Below are 26092 nucleotides of genomic sequence, written 5' to 3'. Positions count from 1 at the left end.
GTGGAGCTGCTCTTCCTCGCGTGGCCAGCTGAGGATCAGCACGGTGATGTGTCGCGTGAAGGCATGGGAGACGCTCCTGAGGTCAGGCCAGAACAGAAACGGTCCCAGGAGACTCAAGCAGCCAGGTCCAAATACGGCTCCATCATGTGCATCTTCTCAAGGAAGAGCTGGCCAACGTTCCCACAGCCTGTGTCATGGTTCCCCGAATAACCAAGGCGTTCAGACAAACAAAACAAAAAACCCCTCGGTCTCTCTGGAGACAAGTCACAAACAGAAAGCCAGGCCAAGCTCATTGATATAACTGTGTGCAGTGAATCACTCGACCAGCTGTAGTTTGAGCAATTTGGGTCAAATATGCATCCTGGCGCCGCTCCCTTGACTTATCTTGCATTTCACTTGTTCTACCTCGCCTCCGAGTTTGGCGTACAGTGCTTTTAGTTAACCGTAAAGGCGTCATGTTAGAGGTGGACACCTGCTCGTGCAGATTCACCTAAGGAAGCTGCTGGTCAGTCCCCTTTCGGTCTTTCCCATGGCTGATCCCTACTGCAGCCCAGCACAGGGGACAGCAAGAACAGCATCAGCAAGGAGTTTTGCTGAGCTGTTATGTTCCCTGTGGGTGCCTGGGGGACTCCAGAAGTGCACAGCGTATAAATAGGTCCGTAAAACATGCCCGGCAGCATCCCAAAGCCGCGGTAGCGAGGGGCTTCCAGGGAGGAGGACCCATCTCCGCCAGCAAGTGGTGGGCTGAAGCCGAGCTCTCGGTCCGGCTCCCGATTAGCGCGGCTGGGCCCCGGGGACCTCGCTCCAAGATTACATCAGTAGCATGAGGATGCTGAGTGTACTGTCTGGGAATCTAGAGTAAGAGGGTTTTTTTCTTTGAGATTATGTATATGATAAAATATGTTCTTTGGCCTGTCTCGTTCCGGCAGCCTGCAAAAAGGGGATGTGGTACAACAGCAACGTCGCTCGGTGTCCCGGCACCTGGGGAAGGGGAGCGTCGGTCCCCTGTCCGGTGCGGGAGCAGAGCCGGGGACATCCCCGGCGTGGCCCAAGTCCTTCCGCCCGGGGACAGTGGCTGCGCGAGCCCCCGCGCCGTCCTGCACCCGTGCCCACGCAGGACCCGAGCCGGCACCCCGCATCGCCCCGCGGGTGCAGCGAGCTCGGGAACGGAGAGATTTTCTCCTACCCAAATTGGGTGCTTCTGAGGAGCGAGGTTTCCTCCAAAACCCTGGCAAAAATGGGCTCCAGTTCAGCATTTCAGCAAGAAGGTGAAATTTTTGTGGAGGAAGGGAAAAAATGGAAGAAAAATGTCAGTGGGGATCTTAGTAAGTCAGTGCAGTCCCCTGTCTGCCCCAAGTGTCGAGCAGGCTGGAATTGCTCCAAAATCACAGTTTTAACCAAAAGACACTAAAGTAAACAAGCAAACAAACACAAAAACACTTGGCCCTGTTTTCCACGGTTCCCTTCCCCCTGCTTTTGATCGTCTCTGTCTCGTACAACCCTGGTATAGGCAGATAACGGAGGATTTCACCCGTCTCTTTAAAGTAGTGGAGAGGAAGAATGCAGCCTTTGTAAGGGGGTTTCTGAAGTCCTCTGTTCTGGTAAGGTTGGAAATAGCACAAAAACATCCTTTCTCACTATATTGTGTCGCTTCCAGCTCTGAGCTCCACCACGACCCAGATGTTTAGATGCTGATGCTGAAAAGGAAAATAAGAGCCGTGGAGAGAAAGCCAAGAGAGCGGGGATGCTGTGGGAGAATTGCTGCTAGAAACTGCACTGATGTGCGCAGGATATGTCTCTCTTCTAACCGGGGAAAAAAATCAGTGAGTGAGATTCAAACACTGAATTAATACCTTAATAGGTACTGTGGTGGTGGCTAGTCCAACTGTCTGGCTCCTTACATGCAACTGTATAGTTTTGCTTTAAAACTATATATATATATATATATATATATATATATATATATATATATATTCAGCCTTGAGCATGTTCAGGGTTTCTTACTATCAAGCATTTTTTTCACCTTACCTTTCCCAAGTACAGTTTTTCTGACGTTGGGCCAGTGGTCGGTGTGAGTTCACTGGTCTGCTTTTAAAATTATCCTTATTGACCAGAAGGAAGCCCCCGCTTAGGAGCATGTACGGAATAACTGTGTTATTATAGGATTGGCTGGACAAGGAAAGTTAAGTGCGAAACTCTTCTTTATTGTCCATATCGTCGCCCTAATTATTCCGTCTCAGCGAGGGTCTCTCCAGATGCCCCCTCCCCATCCGCTCCCTAATTGCCCCACCTCAGCAGGAATGTCCCCAGATGTCCAAGCTCCTAATTTATCACTTCCATGAGGGTCTCCAAGTGCACAGGCAGCCTGAGCCGGGCTCAGCCCGTGCTGGCATGGAAAGGGGGTGACGGCTCCGCTCGGGGCCCAGGCGTCCCCGGAGCCGGGCACCGGACCGTGCAGCCGGCAGTGGCCGTGCCGGCAAGCAGGTCGCTGCAGAGGGGAGCAGAGGGGCCGTTTCTCCCCCGGCTCCTCCACGGGATCGCTGGAGGATGCTGCAGAGCCCAGGGCTCCCGGCCGCGAGGGTCTGCACCGGCCGGGCCGTGGCACGCGGCCACGGAGCAGCAGGCCAGCTGCTTCGGCGGGGGCGGCAGCCGCAACGGGGCTCCGCCGCTGAGCCGCCACCGCGGGAATGTCCCCCCCGAGCTTCCCGCGGGGACGCTGGCATGGGGCGCTCTCCCTGCCCCAGGGCTGGGTTTAGGCACGGAGTCTGGCCCCCGAGGAGCCCGCCTGAAATGAGTGGGTTTGCTGCTTTTGAGTGATGGCTCGTGGGTCAGGGATTGCCAGGAAAATCCCCTCGCCTCGCTGCAAAAGCTCCCGCGCGTGGGCAGGTGGCTGGGGGCAGAGGCAGAGGCCGTCCTGGACAGGGGGATGCATGGCTGCGTTGCACAGCTGCATTGCACAGCTGCGTTGCACGGCTGTGATGCACGGCTGCGATGCATGGCTGTGATGCACAGCCACGTAGCATGGCCGCGCTGCACGGCTGCGTTGCACAGCTGTGTTGCACGGCTGCGATGCACGGCTGCGATGCATGGCTGTGATGCACAGCCACGTAGCATGGCCGCGCTGCACGGCTGCGTTGCACAGCTGTGTTGCACGGCTGCGATGCACGGCTGCGATGCATGGCTGTGATGCACAGCCACGTAGCATGGCCACGCTGCACGGCTGCGTTGCACAGCTGTGTTGCACGGCTGCGATGCACGGCTGCGATGCATGGCTGTGATGCACAGCCACGTAGCATGGCCGCGCTGCATGGCTGCGATGCACAGCTGCATTGCACAGCTGCTTGCACACACGTGAGCACACTCAGTCGCAGGCTGCTCTTGCAGGGCATCCCTTGCCCTGCCACCACTCCCGTCACCCGCCGTCTCCCGCCAGCCCTCCTCGCCTTCCCCTTCCTCCTCGCCTTCCCCTTCCTCCTCGCCTTCCCCTTCCTCCTCGCTTGCCAGCCCGACGGCCGGGTGAAGCCGCAGCCTGTTTCCCCTAGCCCCTCTCCCGCCCTCCCTCTCCCTCATCACTGCTAATTCAATTTGCTTCTCCCTAACCGGCTTCCCATAGTTTGACCATTAACAAATGGACTTGGCCGGAGGCCGCGGGGACCATTTGCATGATAAACCTGCTGCGGCTGCTCGCGCGCCAGGGCCCCGGGCACCGGCGCGCACAAGTGCTGGGCTCTGCCAGGAGCCTCCTCGCGCCTGGTCGCGGAGAGGTGCCAAATCTCCGCGGCGCTGGTGCCAACTCGCAGAGAAAGGGCCGAGAAAGCTGCACACAAAGAGAGGTTTATAGCCCGGCCGGGCACCTGACACTGCGGGGAGGGAGGGCTGAGACGTGCTTAGCCCTGATAATCCCCAGTTTGAGTTTAATATATATCTTTTTTTTTTAAATCAAAAGCACAGCAACAGCTGGGGCTGAGGCTTTCCAGGAGATGAACTCATGAACAACTGTTCAAAATAACTGTATTCGCACTGCTATTAGATCAGTCCACTGGGGAGCAACCAAGTATTTGTGATTGCTGGAGGCAGATAAGGCCGGGGAGAAAACCGAGGGCTGCCGGAGACGGGGGACGGGCTGGCTGCGGGCGCCTCGCGGCTCGCGGCACACGGCCGCGCTCTCCGCCCCCGGGACGCGGTGCCGCCGGTCGCGCCGGGGGCTGCGACGGGGTTTTGGCCGCGTGTTGCAGCCATGCACGGGGTGTTGCAGCCATGCACGGGGTGTTTCACCCATGCACAGGGTGTTGCAGCCATGCACAGGGTGTTGCGTGCATGCACGGGACAGGCGCAGCGTGCACACGTGTGCCGTAGGCAGGCTTGCAGGGCCGTTTGCAGGCAGACACGTGCCATTTCTCCCTAAAAGCACGTGGCCCTGATGCTGCAGAGCTAAGGAGCCTGGTCCAGGCTGGCCAGTCCCTCCAGTTCATCAGCCCTCGGAGCGGGCATGGAGTCGGCACGGAGCAACACAGCGGCTGCGGGTTTGCCGTGCGCGGCCGGGGCCCCTTTGCTGCCCAGCCTGAGCCTGCCGAGCACGGCACCGTGCGGGAAGCGTTTCCCCAGAGACATAGGAACAACTTGGAAGCGAGAACCACAATGGGCAAATTATTTATTACCATGGATTTGCAAGCAATCCTGGTGCTGCTCCAGCGTGCAGGAGGAACGGAGGCGGGGTGGTGTCCCCAGCCCTGTGCGGAGGCAGAGCTGAGCTGTTGCCTGTGGGGCTGCGCCAGCTCCTCTCTGCTCCCACGGGGCAGTTTTGAAGCCCGTCACCGCCTGTCCCTGTATTCCCAAACCCGAGGCCCCAGCGATGCCCAACGCGGGGTGGGTGATGGCACGGGGTCCGCGCGGGCACCCGGCTCTGCTCCCACGCCTGGCCCTGCGCTGGGCCCAGCAGCTCCCTGCTTCTGCCCCAAGCGTTTGGCTTTCCTGCTCTGCTCCCTGAAATCCCGTTTTTTTTCCCTGCCGTTCAGGGTTAAAGTGGAGTTTCTCCAGCTCTTTCAATCAGTCGAGGCCAGTGCCGGACATTTTTGCTTTCCAGCATGACATCAAGCAAACCTGAGCGCGAGAGCTGTGAGCCAGCGAAACGCTCTCCCGAGGGAAGGCAAGGTGGAAGCTGGACCACGAAAAGCCGGGCGCAGGGAACAGCCTGCGCTGGCCAGGAGACAGACTGCATGAGCTAATAGGTCTTTTCTATTTCTCGCTCCTGTGATTCAAGAAGTCTTGTCACTGGGGATTCTTTAAAAATAGCCTGGCTGCAGCACAAGGCGGTGGATGTGAGGATCAGTCCTGCCTTGGCCGGGAGACAGGTTGGTCTAACAGGACTTTTCCATCACGCTGTTCCATGATTAATCAAGACAAGAAAAGAAAAAGAGAAAGGAAATTGATAAACACAATGGTAATTCCATCCAGCGTTTGCCTTAGTCAGGTTATTATAATCCTGACATCATGTCTTGAAAAGAGGACTGGAAATAAATTTCTTCTAGATAGCAGCTGGTCGCTGGAGATGGGGAAGCGCACCAGACCACAAGGGGAATGAGGAGTTAACCAGTTTCGATGTTCCCCCTCCCTGGAACGGCGTTTCTCCCGATTTTGCCGAGTTGGAAACGGGCAATGGAGGAGCACGTGGCTTCCAGGGGAGGCTTCGCACCTTGGGCTGCTCCCGTGCTCCTCAGCCTCTGCTGCTAAAACTTGGTCCCTTGAGGACAGCAGAAGGACGTGCACTGCGCGTCTCCTGGAAGAGCTCAAATTTGGACCTGTCCCATGCTGTGGCTGTTCCCAGCTGCCTCCATGCTCTGGAGAGGTGCGTTCAGGCAACCCAGGACAACTACGCAGTGCAAAATGTATCCGGATTTTTTCTGTCCTTTAGGCCCTTTTCTTTAGTGCTGAGAATAGGTCCAAAGTACAGGAGTGAGGTTGCTCCGAAACGTGTCTGGGCATCTGGAGCTCCTCTCAGCCCTTCCGGAGAGCGCTGGGAACACGAAGGTCTTGGGGTACATCACCGTTTCAGGGAGGAAAATGAAATATTCCCCCCTTTTTTCTGAATGGTCTCCATTAACGGAAGGTCTCAGTCTGGAACTGATTTGCCCCCAGGCACCAGAGCTGCCGCTACTGGGGATTTCGTAGGAGCCTGCAAGACCTTTATCTTCTCCTCTACAAATAGGTAAAACCCAGATCCTGACCACCTCGTGGCTAGAAGCCTTGGGGCACTTGCAGCGAGAGCCAGGAGAGCCCCGGGGTCCTGGCCGAGCTCCAGTGTGGGAATTCGCATTCGGTCTCCCCAAGTCCCCGCAGCTCCATCCGGGCAGATCGGCCGCGGGCGCTCTGGAGCCGGCACCATGCCCTGGAGAAAGCCGTGTCTCGGGAATGTGTGTGTGGGGGGGGGGCATTTGTTTAGCTGCTGAGTTTTGGGTTAGTTTGTTTAGCCAGGGCGAATGCACCCGCCGGCTTTCCGCACGCCGCTGCCCTGCCTCGGCGCAGAGGCAGGAGTCCCCAAGGCCCCTGTCCGGGAGCAGGCAGGTGCTCCTGCCCCTTCCCCGGGCGATCCGCGGGCAACAGTGCCCTCCAGCGCCCGCCCGGCTCCCCGGCCCCGCGGCCCTCACCGTGGTCTCCCGCCTGCGGTGCCCGCGGCGGCTCCGCTGAGCCGCGTGAAATCGCGGCCCTAACAGGCAGGGCCATGTGCGTGCCGGGGCCCGGCGGCAGCCCCTCACCTGCTGTCTGGCCTTCTTCCCTCCTTTTTGTTTTTTTTTTTCCTTTCCCCTAGGAAAAACAAACATCCTCATCGACACATTTGATCCCCCCTGGCCCCGGGGTCGCGTGCCTCGGTGCTGCTCTCCTCCATCCGCGTGGACCCTCCTGCCCCCTCCTCCCGTCCCGCCTTGCCCTGCCGGGGCAGGAGGAGGGTGGTGGCGGTGGACAAGGCCATCGGGGCAAGGCGTTGCAATGCCGCCCAGCGATCCCCGTGGGGGCCGGATTCAGCAAACGGGAAGATCCAGCGGCTCCGGGCAGGTGGGAGCTGCCCCTTGGGACGCCGGTGCTCAGCACCAGCGGGACGTTGCTCCTGGCTTTCCACCTCTTTGCTGCGGGTCCCACCAGGCCCATGCCCAGGTAAAGGTCTCCGCCGAGATTCGGGAGCTGAGGGTGAGCGCGGTGCCCCTTCCCGCTGCTCCGATTTCAGGGCAGCCGGAGGAGCTTCTTCCTGCGGCCGGGAGAGGTGGCCAGGCTGGACTGAGCAGGGAGCGGAGCGCCCAGGGAGCCACCAGGACAGTTCTGTGGTCTGGACCTGTCCCTGTCCCGCTGGCATGGCAGCGTGCGCTGGACACGGGACCAGAAGGGTCTCCTGGCCCCTCAGGTCAGACCTTCGCTATAATCCCATTCACAGTTTAATCAAGCCCCATTTTAAATCCCTTTAGGGCTGCTGCCCTGTCTTGCTCGCTCGTTCTGCAGCCTCCCTGCAGAAGATCAGAAACCCTCCTCTATTTTCCGGCCTAAGCGTATGCACGGCCGGTGCTTCGCTCCTCTGCTCTCCTGCCAGTCCAAGCAGCTCTTTCCTGCTCTTCGGCGGTGCTGGGCAGCAGCCCCAGCCCCGCTTCACCGCCCCGCGATGACCCCGCTCATGATGGTCTCTCTCTCCTGCACAGCCGCCCCGGCAGGTCCCGCAGGGCTCGCGGAGGATGCCCGGAGCTGCAGGGACGCAAGGCGGGGACGCCCGGCTCCGGCCGTGTCCCCGTGGCACCTTGCGCCAGCGGCGATGGCCCCTTCTCCCGTCGCTGTGCCCTGCTCTTGGGGCCGGGTTCGCCGAGCGCCGTGCTAGGTGCAGATGTTTAATAGCACGGGGACATGTTAAGTGTCGTTAGCATTCGCGGCTATCGGTGGTGTTTAACCATGCACACGTTTATTTTCCTTGGCTCTGGCAGAGAAATGTGCTCCTAGAGGACTTTTCATTAAGCAAAAATTTATGATAGAGGATGAAAATTATGTTTTACTGTCTGAGGTCTCCGTCGGTGCTGTTTCTTCAGATGTTTCAGTAATTCATCTTGGCAGGGACTTGGAAAACTTCTCCAGTGAAACGAAAACTTAACTTCTACGTTGGGTCCGTTGCCCATCATGGGCCACTGCCTGCATTAATGAACTGCCGTCCCCGGGGAGTCAAAACAACAGCGAAACACCCCACAATTCTCGTCCCGTGAAAAATAACGTGTACATGATGTAAAGCGTTATTGGGATTTGATGCTAATTTTCGTGGTCACCTTGGCTGGATTTGAGGAAGTTGCCGGTGCTGCCAAGAGCAAATTTACCTGATGATGAATGAGGAACCAGAGCATAAAATAAATAAATATCAGCAACACCTTTTTTTTTTTCCTTTTTTTGGCAGATTGGTGTCATCCAAGGTCACACATTTGTGCCTTAGGAGAACTACTGCCAGCGTTTAGCGCTTGAAAATCGTTTTTAAGTAAAGAGCAGCATCTTTAAGAGCTGAATTTAGAAAGCAAGACTGAACTGGAGTCTCCCAGAAGGTCTTGCCCACGGGATAGATGTTTGCGTTGAGCGTCAGCCTTGTCCCTTCCCTGTGTCCCCCATCGGGGGGACGAAAGGAGACGGGGGAACTCGTGGACCTTTTTCTCGTCCTCCTGGAAAACCTTTCGAGAAGTTGATTTGCAGCGCTGTGAAACGGAGGAAAGGAGGGTTTTTCAACACAACGCGGCAAATTTCAGCAAGCAGGAGGATCTTTTGTTCCCATCAGCAATTTCTCCGGGAACGAAGAGCATTTCCCGGCCAACGTGCCGACGGAGCTGCTGCGCTCCCGGGCTCGAGGCCGGCTCGGCTGGACGCCGGGCACCGTCCCCTGGGGACCCCGGCGCTGCCCGCGGCCCTCGAAGCCCCCCAGCCCCGTCGGAGGACGCGTACGGGACCACGTTCAACCTACCAAAGCGCCTGTGAGTGAAACCGCCGCGAGCCCTCCCGAAACCCCCCTGCTCCCGCGGGCTCGGAGGGCAGCGAGTGTCACCGCCTCGCTGCCAAGCTGCTGCTAATTACCGCACGCGTTTTTTTTTTTTGAAAAAGCAGGAACTTCCCCTGCTAGAAACCACAAGTTTTATTTGTGCGTAATACCAGCCATTCTGCGGTTTTGGAGATGGCCTTGAAAGATTTGTTTTCTGTTTTATTTTATTTTCTCTTTCTCCCGAGGAGGATGCGGAAAGGAGATGTGTAAGGTTACAAAAATAACACAATCTACAAAGAGAGGCAGAAGGAAAGTTTGTGTTACGTTAAGCAGGTTCCTCGGTGCGGCCGGGGCACAGCTGAATTTATAGCAACCCTCTCAGAAAAATGATAAATGGAAGCTGTAATTTTTATTGGGGAGGAGGGCCAGATCACGGGTGAGGGAACAAAATAATAAAAAAAGCATAAATTAGAAACGCGGCTTGACATTTGGGAGCAGAAAGCGTTTGGCTCGTATATAATGTGACTTTCTGGTGGAACATGATCCAGTGCGGTGCATGGAAATTACCTGCAAAAAGATTTTCTATTAAGTCATATTACGGCGAACTTTCTCCAAAAGGGCTCCGGGGACTGGTCCCCCGGGAGAGGTGGCTGCACCTTGCTTCCTCCCGTCACCGAACCGCGTCCCGCAGCAGCCACCCTCTGCTAATAATAGCTTTAAAGCGCCCGTATATATAAACGCGGACAGGATGAAATTCCTAGTGCAGCGCCCGCGCCCCTTCTAAGCCCAGGGTAAGCGCAGCGGGATGCTCTGGCGGTCTCCCCATGGCCTTCGGAGCGGCTCCGACGGGGCTCCCCACGGTCCCGGCAGGAACGGCCCCAGGAGCAAGGGAGCGGGGCGAGCGGGCAAAGATTTCGGCAGCGGAGAAATGGTGGCATCTTCTTTGTAGGGCTCAGCCTTCCCCCATCCCCAAAAAACAGGCAGAAAAAACGGGAGGCCCTTTCCGTGGCCACAAGACTCCCGGAAGGTGGGTATCAGGGGGCAGATGCTCAGCGAAAGCCGGTTGCGAAGGGCAGGCTGGGATTTTATTCGTTTATTTGTTTTCTAATTTCCAGTCATTAGCCCTGGCTCTGGGGCTGAGCCCTGCCTGGTAGACGGGCTTAGCCCTGTCAGTTCCCTTTTCCCTCTGACGGTTTGATCACTTGATCGTTTGAATGTGTAAAGCGAAAGTAGGACGAATCCCAGCCCTAAGGGATGTGAGTTTATGGGAGCAGCGAGAAGAGGGTCGGAGGCTGCTCGGCTTCACGGCCCGGCTGCGCTCAGAGCTTGGCCGTGGCCCCGGCCTGAGACGTCCTCGGTTCTCCCCATCCCTCTGTCCCTTCCTCACCCCACGGTTACCAAATACCAGGCAAAGTCAGCAGAAAGCGAGCCCTTGCCTCGAAGAGAGGAGAGTTAAACCCAGGATACCTCGATCAACGCGGGCAAGGATGGTAGGACAGCCGGGAGGAAGGCAGCAGTCGGAGGCATTTGTGGACCCACAGCAGAAACAGCAATGCCATGACCACGCACCCCCCACGCCGGGGTGTTGGGGTCTCTGCCCACTCCCCAGGAGAGCTGGCACTGATTTCCCACCCCTTGTCCGGTGTGGACGTCTCAGTGCAAGGTGCGAGGTGCAGCGGGCCCGGAGAGCCCGGAGCCGGGCGGCCGTGCTGCAGGGGGGCTCCGGGGCAGCCCCGCGCCCGCCAGCCAGCAGCTTCCAGCTCCCCCGAGTTGGGGCTGTCGGCAGCTCTGGATCCCAAACAGCCTGAGCAGCCACACTAATATTATCTCTAAATAACCCTCCCGCCCACTCCCCCACCTCTGCCCAGGTGCCGCGAGTTCGTGTTCCGCCTGGAGCAGAGTGTCCCAGCCAAGTCCTAGATCTCCATGAATAAGTCTGTACCAAACGTGGTAGACCCTCGTGGCCGTAACCGCTTGCACAGAATAGCCCTTCTTTCCTTTCGCTGCATTTCAAAAGGATGGGTGTCCCCGGAGGGTTTTACCACGTGCCGTCCAAGCGGAGTCGCTCCTGGTCTACATGGCCAAATAAAAGGAGAGGAAAAGACCCGAACATCTTTCCATGACACGTTTCCACCCACCGAACGTGTCTCAAACAGCGGCAGACTCGCGGTGCCCCAGACTTTCCAAGTCTTGTCTTGACAGCCAAGTTTGTCTCTAAACCTGACCAGTCTCTTTGGGTTTGAGTCCATCTACCAAGCCCTCTTTGATGCCTGATGCCAGAAATGCCTCCTCGAGCCAAATTTCCCTGGTAATTGTCCCTTGGATTAGTTTGGAAAATTGCATAAGCCCTGGGTTATAGCTGGCTGCTTCTCTCATCCGAGTGCCTAAGGCTTCATGGGGCAAAGACTAAAGAGCTGCGAAATGCAGAGATATAACAGATGTTGACATGCAGTGAAAATACTAGACGCAGGAGCCTAAGATAATAAATCTGAAAAATTAACACGTAGGAGAACGAAAAAAGGAGCAATATGTTTTGGTAATCATTCTGAACTGCTGAACCCTTCTCCTGCAGTTCAAAAATCTCTGGTATTAAGCAGATGTCATTCAACCAATGATTAACACATTACCGAATTTCTCCAGTCGTTTAATAAAAGTTTTACATAACATGCAGGTAATTGCTTCCAAATGTCAAGGTAACAATGCGGGCTTCTATGGATGGCATTGTTTCCAGCATCAGGTGAAAACCCTTCTTGTTGCCTTGATATCAGGCAAAGTCCCACGGCGAAGACCCCTCGCCTGGCCAGCTGCTTTTCCAGTCACTCCTCTTAAAGCAAGAGACAAAGAAACGGTCTGGACAGATTAAAAGCCTTCGAGCTGGTATGTTTTCCTCCCTTCTCATGTCTGTAAGGGCGGCAAACAGGCCTCGTGCTCCAAAACGGTGGCACAGAGGGATATGCCGTCTCCGTAATTTTTTTTTCCTTTCCTTGCTAGAAAAGTGGTTGGTGCTGGGCGCAGGTAGGTGAAGGAAGGGACACGGCGCGGGGGAAAGGCTGGGCACCCGTGCACCGGTGACAGACGCTGCTCTTGCAGGCAGCCCGTGCTACGGTCCGCCAGCCCAGCGTCTCTCAGGAGCCGTCCCCTCTGCCCTGAACCCAGCCCGTGCTCAAAATCCAAAATTATCCTTTGTGAGAGCAGGCGGAAGGTTGTTCCAGCCAGGTTATTTGCTGGAATATCGTCCCAGGGTGCAGCTGGGGGCACCGCCGGCTTCAGCGGGGGTACTTGGCCCTGGCGTAGGATCTTGCTCGCTGTTTCAAAGTGTCGGTGCTAGAAGCCCCACAGCTCCCGGCGAGGTGTGAGAGTGATGGATGCCCTGGGACGAGGGAGTCAGACAGGCTGCGAACTCTGTGCAGGCTCTGAGAGTTGCTGGCTAATGGCTTTCAAGGCTGCAAACGAGTTTCCCGAATTATTAGAGCTGGAGAACAGGCTGCTTCTAAAGCAACCAGTCTGTTACAAGATCCATCCCTTATTGGACAGAGGCCAACGCGACTCCGTTGGGGGGATCCATGACAAAATGTAGGGATGGCTGTAAAAAAAAAATGCATGTCGATGCAGTAGTTTTGATGGGACATTTCTTCTTAGTAAGCTTTAAGTGATTTTTCCTGCCACGGCGGGTGGCACGTGTTATCGCTACTAACCCGCACCAGGGTCCCCGTTCTGGCTCGCGCTGCTGCTGAGAGGAGCAGGGTGAGAAGCAGGGCTGTCCCGTGGTCTGCCGGGAGCAGAGACTTGCCCAAGGCGTAGGGAAGGTGGACGCACTGCTCTGTCGGGTTCACCCGGCTGTGAGTGCTGCTCTCGGGTGTCGTTGGCAGCCCCCTTCATGCCAAAGGGACCTGGGCTGCTGGGGGACGCGGCAGGCTGTGATTGACGTTGTAGATTTTCCTGCACCTGGGAAGTTTGGGCCTATTCCCAGCACCACTGGTCACATCAACTGCTACGGACAGCATGATCTATGGGCACATTATTAAAACCATATTTTCAGCCTCAGATCGTGAGGCAAGCGGTGGGCGGTGCTGGAGGCAACAGGACTGGGGAGGACGGGGGTGTTTCACAGACCACCTGGCCTCTTAATGGAGATAAACAGTAACAAGGTTGGTAACGGGTTGACCCAAATCACTAGAGAAGAGACACTCAGACAGGTCGACCCTCGCTCCGGAGGAACGGATTAGCTAGGAAACATCTCCCACCGCCTGCGGTGGTTAATGTCAGTCATCAGCTGGTCCTGCTCTCCATCACTGTCAGGCATGAAATCGCTGCTCGCGGATGGGCTGCTCGAAGACAGCGAGAGAGAGCAGTGAGGGCCAGGACGAGGAAAGTGGATGCAAATGGTTGTCACCTAATCCAACCGTGCGCTTTCTGCGAGGATGCAACGTATTTGGCTTGTTTGCACCAAGGCTGACTACACGTGTGAGACGCACAGCAACACATTGCTGCACGTTTTGGTGCGGGACAGCAATGGGAGAGTTCATCCCTGCTCGCCCCAGCAGAACCCAAGCAACGCAAAGCTCGTGAAAGCCCTTTCCTGGACTGCAAGAGGTGACAGCTCAGGCCCTGGCTAAAGAGCTCCAAAGCACAAGTTTTTCCATAGACAGCTGTTAAATTCTTTAAACTGAGACAAGGAGACTTCCCGTTAAATCAGACTCGCGTAGAATGACTATGCCCAACACACAGCTCGCGGCTGGGTGCCCTCGGCGTGTGCACAGCTCTGCTCTCTGATGATAACATATCCCTCGCAACGGTAGCGTCTGCGTACACACCCCAGCTCCAGGCAAATAGGTGCAAAACATTTGCAGGGCATCTGCTCCCCCCACCCCTACTCCTGGAGACCTTCTCCCTTCACCTCTCGGGAAGAGGGATCACGCACAGCCCCAGAGCAGCAGCGGATGAGGTTGGTAGGAGGAAGGAAAAAGGCTTATCTGATGGCAGTAGTGTCACTAGATTTCCAACCTTCTTTCGTTTTGAAAAGAAATGAGTTTTTTTCTGTAAATAGGACCTCTTCATGTCTGAAAGGGCCTCTGGATTTTTCATCGTGTCCACATCAACTTTTAGCATGAGTGAAAACCGAGCTCTTTTTTGTGTTTGCTTGTTTGTCTTGTGGCTAGTCTATGAAGCCATAAATCTGGATATCTCGGTTCCTGCACGTCCTTATGGGAACTTCGAGACGTTCCAGCGTGCTCCGGTGATACCGGTGCTTCGTCCTCCAGCTGCCGGCTGCGGCCTGGTGCTTTACTGCTCCCAGAAGACAAAGTCTCACCCACCCTGCGTCATCCCATTGCGTTTCGTTGCTCTCACTCCGGTCCAAAGTCCCCGACTTCAAAGAAGTGACAACACAGCAGAGGCTCCCGCACGGCCGGCAGGGCTGCGAAGAGCGGGAGGAAGGCTGAAGCTCGTGGAAATGGCTGATTTGCTACCCGGAACTTCTCGGGCGTCTCTTGTCGCTAACATCTGCGCCGGGGCAAGAGGTGCGCGAGCGTCTACCTGTGCATGGGCCGCAGAATGGAAATGACCTTTGCACGGGCCGTTGCTGAGCTGCTCCGAGAGAGCAGGGCTCTGCGACTGCTGAAAAGGCCTGGCAGGAGGTCTTTAAATTGCTCGATGTCTCTGTGCTGAAAAGCAATACCTGCTGAGATTAAACCGTTTGGCCTCCTTCCCCCTGTCTCCAAGGCAAACATAGACAGTTCTATTCATACCCACAAGAAATACATATTTCAGCATTTGATTCTTTTTGTGTGCGCTTTGTTTTATCTAGCGCCATGGCGCTTGGATGCCTTTTTCATCTCATATTGTGCTTTGGATGCAGCCTCTTTTATCCAGTCCTCTTGCTGCCTTCATAAAGAATAACAGCGGCAGTTGTTGTTTTTTCCCCTGGAGCATGGGCTGCTGTAAACCAAAGGAAAACTTCTTGCTGAAAGAGGGACCGAGCAGTCGGACGCTGCCATATCCGTTTCCACGCCGGGGCCGCAGCCCTGCAGGCCGTGCAGTTTGGCTTCCTCGAGTCTTTGTGGAGAGCAGCAAATTGTCCCATAAAAATTCTTTTCTTGAATTTTATTTTTCTAAGGAACCAGGCCCATCTTGTAAACCTGGGACTAAAATTTCCCACTCTTAAATGGACGGTATGGTCCAAGATCTATGACACTGAAATCTAACGGGGGCTTCAGATTCTGCTGCTCTCTCTCCCAAAATCTGCATTTGGGGCTTCCTTCCCCCACCAGCGTAAAGCCCGTTCGGTGGGTTTAACTAAGCTCCCGCTAGTTCAGCCTCTCAGCAGCTGTCTTAAAGCAGAAAACGGTGCAAGTACGTTTCTGCTTCATCTTCCAACTGAGAAGGGACAAGAGCTGCTGGCCCAAGCGCCAGTACTGAAGGATGTGGTCCAGCCTCACCATTATCTTCCATGAGGGTAATTTGGGGTGAGGATGGGACCTGCTGCCCCCAGTCTCTTCCGCTCCACATCTAGCTGGAAAGTCATGCCCTACATTCCCCAAAAAGCCAAAGGTGCAGGAGCCCTGTCCCGCCACCTGGGATCTCATCTGTCTTGCTGTCAGCGTGGGGCTGCTCACATCTGCGCACCTCCCTGCTTATCCCATTAGCTTTGCGACGTAACACGCGGACCGGTGCAGCCGGGATTTCAGCTCTGCGGGTTGCCAGCTGCTGATAAATCGCTTTCCGCCAGAGATCGATTGCTTCCTGCTCGCGCTGCGAAATGCCTGCGTTGCCTGCGCCGCGCGGCTCTTTCAGGCACCGGGGGACGTGTCCCCACCCTTGGTCATGCTCAAGGCACTGACAAGCAATAACAAAACAAGGCCCCGTGTCCAAACCGCAAGAGAGGAAGGCCTGGGTTTGGGGGCCCAGGCACCCCCCTCTTTGCACCTTCATCTTCCTCCTGCCTGGTCCATCCTTGCGCTGTGCCCGGCGCTGGAGACCTCCTGGGGCGATCGATGTCTGTTTGGGGGTGTCTAAAATGCAACAACGAACCCATGCAAGGTCTGAATTTTACCGGATTCTCCAGTTTTTGTTATTTCCCCCCTAAATGTAAACAAAACCCCCATCCCCATGGTGCAGTGAGAGATGATCGTTGGAGGCAGCGGGCACTAGTCAGAACACCCAGTTTTGGTGCTGTAGCAAAAGCAATGTTATTTCACTTCTCCTGCAACGTTGCTGCAGTTGGTCCTACTTTTATAAGGCGCTAAGCAGAAGTTGCCTTACGCAGAAGCCTTTAACCACTGGTTCCCAACCATCCAGCTTGGATTAGCTCCCAAACTGGATGCTGCTAGCAGTGCACCATCCTTTCGCTGTCTGGCCTGTTGCCGTGGCGGTTTCCAGTGACCATGAGCAATGCCAGAAGCAAGAACATCTTGTGACAACATGTTGCCCTCGACTCTGGAGCTGGGAATCACGGTTTTAAGGCAACTGAAATCTGTGTCTGAAGTTTGTGGCTCCTGTCACGCTCTGAGTTTAGAGGAGGGATGCTTTGAACCCGGGGGGCTGCGTGAGCCAGCCAGAGCAGGGGTCGTCAGCCCCGCACCGCTGCCTGGGGGAGGCAGCGCCCCAAAATACCGTTCGCAGCCCTAACTCCCGCCAGCTGCTCCTGAAGCAGGGTCAGCAGAGCCGGCTGGTGCTGATGCACCATCATTGAGACCGCCCGAGACCCGGTTCTTCAGGCCCAGGTAAGAACTGAAACCTCTTCTTTTTTGAAAGAAAACAGCCTCCGTTTTTCTTGCACCTTGTGTCTGCCCCAGCGTGGGGCCAGGGCTGCTCTGGTTCTTGTTCTCCTGGTCGCGGAGGGCCGGGACGGTGCGGGACGGCAGGTACCATCGGAGCTAACGGAGCTGCAAACGCAGCCCCGCAGGCAGCCGGGGAGGGGAGGCAGGAGCGGGGCAGCTGGGGAACGTGTCCCCTTGGCCACGCGCATCTCTTCGGCTGGGCAGACCCCCGAAGACAAATGACCTGGAGGAAGGATTTCCTCTGCCGACGGCTCGCACTGGGGAGGTTTCTGTTCGCAGTGTAGGTCAGGAGTTGAAAAATGAAGAAGAAAGGAAAACAGATAGGAAGATCCGTCTTCCCTTATGCAATCCCCAGAGCAGGGGGCGTTTGGGAGTCATTTTTCACTGAGCTGAGAGCTGGTTCTGGCCCTTTAGCAGACCTTATCCCCCAACCTCCCACGCCCGAAGCTGCCGTTTCGGGATGCGGGGAAGCGCTCTCCGTCTGCCCGCACGGGTGTTCGAGGAGCTCGCTCCAGGGCGGACGGGATGCCGGGAGCAGCTCCGGCTCCGGAGAGCTTGGGCCTTAAGAAACATGTTCCTGTAGCTCCCAGTGCCTGGGAGCAAGGGAGGAATCTTCCCTCCAGGAACGTTATCCCAGGCTTGCCGGGTGCAAGACGCTTTGCACCTTCCTCCGCGGCCTCTGCTCCCTCCTCGGGGCGCAGACGTTTTGCACTACTTGGGGCTGAGACGCAAAAGCAAGGACTGGCTTGGATTTGCTGGCGCTAACACGCAGGTTAAGAAGGAGCGTTTTGAAGGGGGAAAAGCCCACGCACCAAGAGGAAGGAGAATTTCAGTATGGTTAAAGCAAATCTAAATAAAATTCCTTTCTGGAAGGAATTCAAGAAAATTATTTTCTTTCTGTGTTTCTGTCTCTCTTCTTCTGGCTTATAAAAACACCTTGGCTCGGATATTACATCAACTCTGCCTTTTATTAAAAACCCCTGCTCCGGTTGTGCAGATTTCATGCTGTTACATGAAAGTAAAATTTTATGACCAGAAGCTGAAATTAGGAAGGAAACCTTTTTTTTTTTTTGGTGTCGTGGGTTGGATTTTGTTGATAGTGGTGAGACTTTGCTTTTTGCTTTTTTTTGTGTGTCCTGGAACAAAGGCAGCCGGCTCCCCGAGTCTCGGCACGCCGGGCATTTTGGGGTGCTCGTGGCAGGCGGGTGCGGATGCGAGCAGTGGGCTGCTGCAGCGGGGCGCAGGCCATGGGCACCCGGCCGGGAACATCTCAAGCCGGGCGATGGGCAGCAAAGCAGCCCGATCACAGGTGGGAGCTATTCCCTCCCCAAGCCCCCTTGCAAACCCAGCGCCGATGGGTGATAACGTGGTTGGTGCCTGCTTGCAACAGCAGCTGCTTGCTGGCTGGGTAGTGCCAGCTCTCAGTTTAAAGGTATTTTTTTTTTTTTGCATAATTCCTCCCTCCCCTTCTAAAAAAAAAAAAAACAGAAATGATAAAACCCAGAAGTGTTTGAAAAGGTTGCTCTGTCCTTCCTTGCGGGTGAGCATCAGCGAGCCCCCGGCGTTGCTCCGTCTGCAGGCGCCCGGGGAAGAGGAGCTGCAGCGGGATGCAAGCCGTCGCGGTCCCTATGGGACACCCACTCCCACGTGGCTTCTGCAGCAGGACCGCGGGGATGGAGCAGCCGGGGACACCTCGGGGGCTCAAGGAGGGTCCCCGAGGGCACACGGGCAGCCTGGGGGTCCGGCCGGGCGCGGAGCGGGGCTCCCACCGTGCTGCGGCCCCGGGGACGCCCTGCGCGGCAGGGATGGGGGATGCAGGTCAAGCCCGATGGCCTCTCCGTTTCCTTCCAGCCCCAACGTCTGTGCAGCCGCCTCCTGCCCTCGGAAGATTTACGGAGCAGCAGTAAGTATTTCACCAGCTCTTTATTAATAACGCGGCAATAAAAAAGGTGCAGCCTTTCTCTGCGAGGACTCGCAGAGCCCTTACTAATCCAAGGAGGGATTTAGCTCGCCGCGCAGATAGCGGCCGGGTGGGCACCCTTCACAGCGCCTCTGTGAGCCCCGGCTGGTCCCCCAGCATCAAAGTGCGGACTGGGGCTCCGCGATGGGCTGCGCCATAAATCTCTCCTCTCTAATCCTTTCCTTTCTCCTATTTGCAAACTGGGGAAGGAGGGGGTGGACGGGATGCAGCAGACCGACGTTTTAACCCTTTGCGCTTGGGGGGGATCTTCTGCCCAGCAGAAGAACACGGTGCGTGAAGAGGGGGCTGCTTCATGGTAGCCTTTTGGAAGCAGGTAGTTATATTCTGCAATTAAACCCCAAATGACAGCTTAAAGGGCTCCTCTGGAAGCTTAATAAGTCCGGCACTGTATGTAAGAAATAAATCTGGCTGCATTACAATGGCTTCAAACTGCTTGAGCAATAACTGCAGACCTCTGCTCTCACCCATCCATTACGTGGGTAGCGTTGCTTCGCTTCTCCTTGGGTTTCCAAGCCTGGGATGCCGGAGGAGGGCCCAGCCCGCAATTCGGAGCCGAATCGGTGCTGGGAGGATCGCAAGGTCAGTGAGAGGGAGGTCGGGTGATGCAGCGTTTTGGGTTGGGGCCACCTGGAATCCGAGGCTGAAGCTAAACCCTGGTGGGATCTGCGGAGGTGAAGAAACCGGCAGAGTAAAATGCCCAAATTTCCTTTTACCTTGCGTTTGGTGAGGTATCCGTTTCCTGACGGATGCGTATTCCAGCCTGGCTGCTTTATGGCTCATCTCGGATGCCAAGGGGATGGTGAAACCGGGGCAAGGGACAAAGCGCAACACGGGGCTTTTGGCCTTCAGGTTCTCATGCAAACGTCTTCTTCAAGGCCAGGTTTTGCTAGACTGTCACTGTTATGTCTTGACACCAAACCATTTCTCAGGCATTAGCCGATTTTTATCCTCTCAGTGCCAATCTGAGGTAGGGAACAACCCCTGTTTTGCAGGCTGGAAACAGGTCCAGGGTCTACAAGTGCTCACCCAGGTTTCGCATGGAAAATCCCAGCGTCTGGTGCCTCCAGAGTCCTGGTGTGACATTTCATCCCCAAACCAGGACGCCCCAACCTCTCCGGGCCCCGTCACGTTACAGCTGCCCAAGGAGATACCCCCGGCCGGAGGGAAACAGGAGGGAGCCCGGGGCAGGATCCGGCCCCCCTGCCCCAGCGCCGGGGATGCTGCCGGCACCGGCCTCCCTCCCCTGCCAGGCGCCGCGACGCTCGAGAAATGACCTTAGCATCCATTTTATCATAAAAGATCCCAGGCTTTTTAAGCCCGGCTTTACCGAGGGTGCTGAAAGGTGCTGCGACGGGCAGAGGTCTGCTTTTGAAACCGGACAAATTGTCGTTTTATAGTTCCCGCGTGCGGGGGGTGCTGTAAATCTCGCGGCATTCAAGGCGTCTGGCCTTTCCCGGCCGCCCTACCAGCCTCCCGCGGAGCGGAGGGAGCAACCGCGGACGTTTCCTGACAGCGGCTGCTCTCGAGGCCCCCGGGAGCAACTCGGGAAAGTTCTTAAAGTAATATTTATGGATGATCATGGTGAATCAGGCCCTGAAAGGTACAGGGAAAGGACTGTTGTTCATTAGCGTTTGGAAACTGTGCACTGAGGATTTCCCTGTGGAGGAGCGAAAGAAATGGAGTGAAAGTGAAAGAGCTTTCGAGTTAATCCAGGGCTTTTTTTAAGGTTATTGTTGTTGGTAAAAATCAGAACCTTATTTTGGATGAAAGGAAAATAAAAGGAAAACTGTAACTTCATATTTGGGATGGTTTTCCTTGATATGGTTTTCTTTCCAAAATTTCATAATGAGTTCCTTAGCAAAGATATTTTTTTTCTTATTCATATATGGATACATGCTTTTTGGGTTTTGGTCTTTTTTCATACATGTCTCCATATCAAAACAACAATATATCTGCTCCAGCTAATACGCTAGGAATAACTTCAATGTGATGTTTTTTCCTGAAGAAAACTTCCTTATCGCCGCAAATCATTTAGTTTTCAATTCGATAAAAACGTTCTTATGGCTTCGTACTCGCAATGGCTCGCACATGATGTTCTCCAAGCACTTTGTTAAACTTCCACATCTCAGTAAATAACAGATTTTTCACGGGGACTTGTAAAATCCCTCACTGGTAATTCAGTAGTTATTCAGGTTATACTGAATATATATTATTCAGGTTTTACGAACAGGAAAGCTAAGCATAGGGCGATCAGTGGTTTGGTGCAATTGCAATAGCATCATGGGGTTTTGGCTTTCAGTACATTTTCCGAAGGGCCAAGCCAGCATCCCCGTAGGCCTCACGGATATACAAGCTCCCTGGCGGGGAGTCCAGGCTTCTCCTTTAACGTATTTATGGGAAGCACCTTTGGAACAGGTTTGTTCAGACAGAGGCATGGAGGAGATGAGGCCTAATTCTTGCCCAAAATACACGTGTAACTTTGAGCAGCTCCCTTTCTTTCCCTGATATCCTGGGGTTTCTCTGAACGTGCCCGAGATGAGACTCAGCCAACATTGCAGAGAATCAGGGTATGCTGGAAAAGCAGGTTGCTCCATAATCCCTGGCGTTTGCATTTCTTGCCCCTTCGGCTTTGACCTGCCGGCCCCGCTGCCGTCCTGACTGTCGGGTGTCGGGGTCAGAGCTGGCCTCCAAAGCTGCCAGCTCTCGCGCCCTCAATTTCCGTGCACGGAGCCTTTGGTTGGAAGTGCGTAAAGCTTGCCCAAAAATAACACTGGCCCCTCTCCCAGCTGCGGGCGTCGGGACTTCTGCGCGGGGAAGCCTGTGATCTGCTGTGTTTCAGGGCAGATTTCGGTCAGCCCTGGCTCCTCTCCATCCTCGCCGGTACCACGTTTACAAGGTTCCTCTTTCCTGCGCTTCGCTCTTCTCCCGGGCTTAGCTCTGCCTCTGAGGCCTGGGCTCTGCAAAGCCGCGGTGCTTTCCTGGCACAGCTGCCTGCGAAACGTGGCACAGACAAACCAATAAAAATAGCCAGTAAACCCCACCAGTTTTCTTTCCTTCGCTGCAAGTGGCCAAGACAGCACTGCTTCCTCTGGGATGACATGAAAATGCAGCAAAGAGGGGATGAGACTCAGATACTTTATTCTTGCAGTTTCCCAGCTGATGTACAATTTTTCCACTGGTGCAAGCAGAGATCTGAGGCATTTTTGGAAGAGGAAAGTCGTTATGGAGACAAGTGCCGTGGCACTGCCGAGCTCAGCCTGGGGACTCTGCTAACCAGCCTTTAAGCCAGTGGTGGCTGATCAAAAACGGAGCGAAAACCGAGGGGCTGATGCCCAGCTGGTGCAAATTAGCCAAGCTGGTATGATTTTAACGCGCTCAGCATCAGCTCACCCGCACCGACAGCTCCCTTGCACGCTCCTGGCTAGGGGCATTTTGTGGGGGACAAGGTCGCCTTGTTCCTCTCCCAGAAATCCTCCCACCTCCTCCTGTGCCGAGAGGAAAGGCAATGCGGGAACCGAGCCGCAGCCGCCCCACGCCGGTGTCAGCGGCTCTGAGGACCACCGAGACGAGTGACCAGCTGGGGAGAGGGGACGTGCCCGGGGCCACCCCAGCACCCACCTGCGGCAGCCGGGAATCCCGCGCGGGACCCTGGCTCTAACTCGACCCTGCGCCCCCCCCCCGTTCCAAGGACATCGGTAATTTCATGGGAAAAGCTCCTTTTCCCTCTCCCCGCTGCGGCTGCCGACGCCTGCACACGTGCACTGCTGCGGCCGAGCCCTGCGGGCAGCGGGACCTTTCCCCCTCGTCTGGGAAGAAGCCTTGTCCCGGCAAACCCTTCGTCTCGGTGCGATCCTGCCCTTTCTGCACCGTATTAATTTAAGATGCTGTGAAGTGAGAGGTGCGGGGGTGAGGGGGGTGCTGTCTAAAATTTGTTCGGAGCCTTTGCTGGATAAATCCCCGTGGAATTTAATTTAAACGAGCTGACACCAGTATGAATCACGCCAGCACCACCAGCTTTTGAACACTTCCTAACAACCGCCTGCAGAGCTCTGGCTTGCTTGAGTTAAGAGCAAAGACTAAAAGCATCTAAAACTGTTTGTCCTCTGCTGCAGCAGAATCCTTTTTTTTTTTTTTCTGTCTTCTTCTCAGTGTACGGAGAAGTAACATCTGCTATAAAAATCTGCGGGCCAGGGGCGGTGGGAGCGGATACCACTTATCACAATTTGGCTCTTTGAGGCAGTGGCTGGTTCTGAGCAGAAAGTGCCTCCGCGCAGCCACGTGACGCTGCCGTGGACCAAAGCGTGTCTCATCTGTCTGCAATCTGGGCAGATTACATGCATTTGGAGAGGACAGGGAGCTGGGGAGAAAGAAAGAAGATATTGGGCCTGGAGAAAGAGCGAGTGAGAGGCGGAGGGAGCTGGATGGAAAGGAGGAAGGAAATACAGGCTCCCGGGAAAGCGAAGAGCAACAAGGCTCTCGTAGAGGAGAAGACAACACTGCACTTAAAAATATGTACATGAGCTTCACTGAAGTCTCCTCAATGCTACTGGAGCACAAAGTCAGGCTGCTTTATAATAAAACAAAGTCCATTAGGTAGTGTGTCTGTTCCTGGGCTTTAGCTGAGAAGTGACATCTTTGAAGAGGCAGGAAAGTGGTCAGAAGTAAGCATGGAGCATGTAAGATTGTAGAATTCAAAAGGATAAACATTATTTGATACCTTATTTATAGGGCACCACAGGGGAAAGGTAAAGGTTTCAGAAAAGAAAGAAGCACTTTAATTTTATCTGGAGATTTTCCAACAATAAAATCTAATCCATCATTCTCTCTGTGTGACTGCTCTTAATGAAAATTTAGAGGCTGTGACTGAAATTTAGAATTCACAGGGGATACTATTAGGAAGATGTCTAGCAGCTATGCAAAACCTGTTATATCATAGCCCCTGCCACAGGCCGGGGGAAGAGGGGAGTGTGAAACGGACACGTTTTAATTTGGCATGTGGACCCTGCAACACCGAGCCCCCCCTCCCCGCAGCGCGGCGGCAGGGACTTCTCGGGACTCGGAGCGCCGGTTCCCCAGCGGACTCCCACCCCACCAGGCAGCGGCTCAGCGCGTAGCAGCCAGGCTCCAGCGAGGGCAGCTGCGGTGGTGTTTTCCAAAGGGACAGGATTTGGCCCATTTACCTTTGCTTTCTACCTGAGCTGCCTTGTTCACCCAACAAGTTAGTCCCTTGGGGGCGAGGAGAGTGGTAGAGCTCATCTAATGCAAGGAGATCTCTAGGTTGTACCACCTGGACTGAGACCTTTCAAACTCATTTCATGCAGGCCAAGGAGCCTCAGTTAGTGTTGCTTATTTAACATGCGCACTGTCTAGGAACCACAGGGCCCATAAGCTAATGCCTGGGGCTGCACAAAGCTAAGCAGTGCCGTATAGGTGACCTGGCCCAGGCCGGGATGGGTGACCCAGCGGGGAAGGAGGACCATCTCTAATCATTACCAATCCTCTGCACTTTATTTTTAATCAAAGCAGATCACTAGACTGTTTCCAATACTTTTTAATGGGAAAAAAAGGAGCTTCAATTATCAAGACAATAATGTTAAATTATATAAGGGCCTGGATGTACATCATGAATCAGTTTAATACTGAAGTCACTGCCAATTATTCAACTGATTCAAAATGAAACTCCATCACAAAATGTTAAATCACAGGATAAATCTGTCCTAGGAAGGGCTTTAGTAATCAAAATTCTCTCAAAGCAGAAAAAGCTTTCCTTAAAGCAGAAAAAAAAGAGGTTACAGCTTAAGCCAGACATTATATAGTAATGCCAGATGTTAAACAGTTGACTTAAATTATTGGCAACTATCAAATGCAAGATACTAATACTACTGGTTTCAGAGCTATGCCACCAAGTTTGTAATCTGTGGAATGGGCTTAAATATTCCTTTAATTTTCTGCCTATGGATAACAGGCAATTTGGATTAGCTTCCGCAGAGTAATAACCTCCTAATTCTCAGCAGATGAGCATAAGCCTTCTGCAACATCAAAAAACCAAGACCACGTTTAATATGTAATGTTTAATGGCATATGTTTTTAAATTATATGACTCCATTAGAGCTGTGCAATTAAGTACAAGAAATGCCGGAAACCACTCTGCTTGCCTCGCAGATAGGAGAAGGCACCTAGAAATTCCCCCGCTCCCAAATGCAGAACAAAACAAAATAAAATGTGTTCCCAGATTTGCACCAGGGGAAAAGGCAATCTTCCCCACCCCAGATTTGCCTTTAGAAAATGTTGCCGTGAACCCCTGTGGCTGGAGAACGCAGAAACCCCAAGACCACCCGGAGCGGGGGCTCAGTCCCTGTCCGTCTGTGCATTTTGGGTCTCACGGTCAGCCTTGCAGCGGCTTTGCCTTTACCCCCCTCCTTCGCACCCTCCTCCCATGCCACACTGCCCACCTTGCCGCTGTTTAGCAGCGTGGGGGGGGCAGAACTGGCACCTAATAATTTGTCTGTGTGTACAGCACCCAGCCTGACGTCTGCAATCTGCAGTAACCCCAGCCAGGTGTCCTCTCGCAGCCTCTTGCATGGTGTCGGGGACTGCTTGCCACCGTGGCTAAAGAAAACAGGCTCTGGGCACCTCTTGGCTCAGTCCAGGACGGGACTGGTGGAGCTGGCCTCGTCCCCGGGGCGGCTCCGGCTCCGACGCAGGTCTTTGCTGCTGCTTGTGCAGCACAGCAGCGAGGCCGGTCACCTCGTGCCTTTGCAGGATGGGTCTTGCCCCCTCTCTGTGCCACGGTCGGGGCAAGAAATAAACTGGGCAGAGTCATAGCATGGCCTGTTCTCCAGCTGTTGGCTTCTCAGTGTGTGTTGGGCAAACGATGCGAGTCCCCAGCACAGCCACAAGCCCACCTGGCCCCTGAGCCCCCAGAGGCACGAGGACAGCCCTCAGCCCTACTTGCCTGCTACAAACAGAATAAAATATCCTGTGAGTCTGAGCTGAGGCTGAAGCGTTGTAACAAACCTCAGCCGTTCCAAATCCCACATTTGATTTTGTTTCGGTTTGCATTTTTTTTCCTTCTTCAATAAAAAAGCTGCAAGCGTTTGAGAGCGTGGATGACAGCGCTGCGTTTCGTCCTGCCTCTGCACCGGTGGGAACGTCCTTGCTCAACGGCAGGGAGATGGGTAAGGGGAGCTGATACGGCAGTGAGGAAAGGGTCAAAACATATCCTCCGGACTGCAAGCCAAAGAAAAATGTTGGCAGAGAAAACCTTGCCACAGGAATAAAAGGTTGTCCTGACTGTTCATATTACTCCACATGGGGTGAGTAAAACTGTCGGTCGGACTGAAGCGTCTG

At 54.7% G+C, this 26092-nt stretch overlaps 1 protein-coding gene across 4 annotated transcripts in view; it reads left to right on the top strand.

The window, feature by feature from the left end:
• Window positions 1–23561, top strand: part of LMF1 (lipase maturation factor 1) — a 231306-nt gene extending 207745 nt beyond the window's left edge. Inside the window, exons 14-18 of one of the 4 annotated variants that reach the window (XM_064520065.1) lie at window positions 1658–1823; window positions 5016–6205; window positions 6806–16704; window positions 18613–18664; window positions 19735–23561. The gene's annotated coding sequence lies outside the window, so the exon portion shown is untranslated. The remainder of the gene's footprint in view (window positions 1–1657; window positions 1824–5015; window positions 6206–6805; window positions 16705–18612; window positions 18665–19734) is intronic. The other 3 variants (XM_064520067.1, XM_064520066.1, XM_064520068.1) reach the window with 3 other exon arrangements.
• The last annotated feature ends 2531 nt before the right edge of the window (window positions 23562–26092 follow it).

This window comes from Dromaius novaehollandiae, chromosome 14, assembly GCF_036370855.1.
Source record: "Dromaius novaehollandiae isolate bDroNov1 chromosome 14, bDroNov1.hap1, whole genome shotgun sequence".
In the NCBI taxonomy this organism is placed as follows: Eukaryota; Metazoa; Chordata; class Aves; order Casuariiformes; family Dromaiidae; genus Dromaius; species Dromaius novaehollandiae.
Note: the sequence above shows the minus strand (reverse complement) of the source record. Positions and strands in the feature narration are given on the sequence as shown.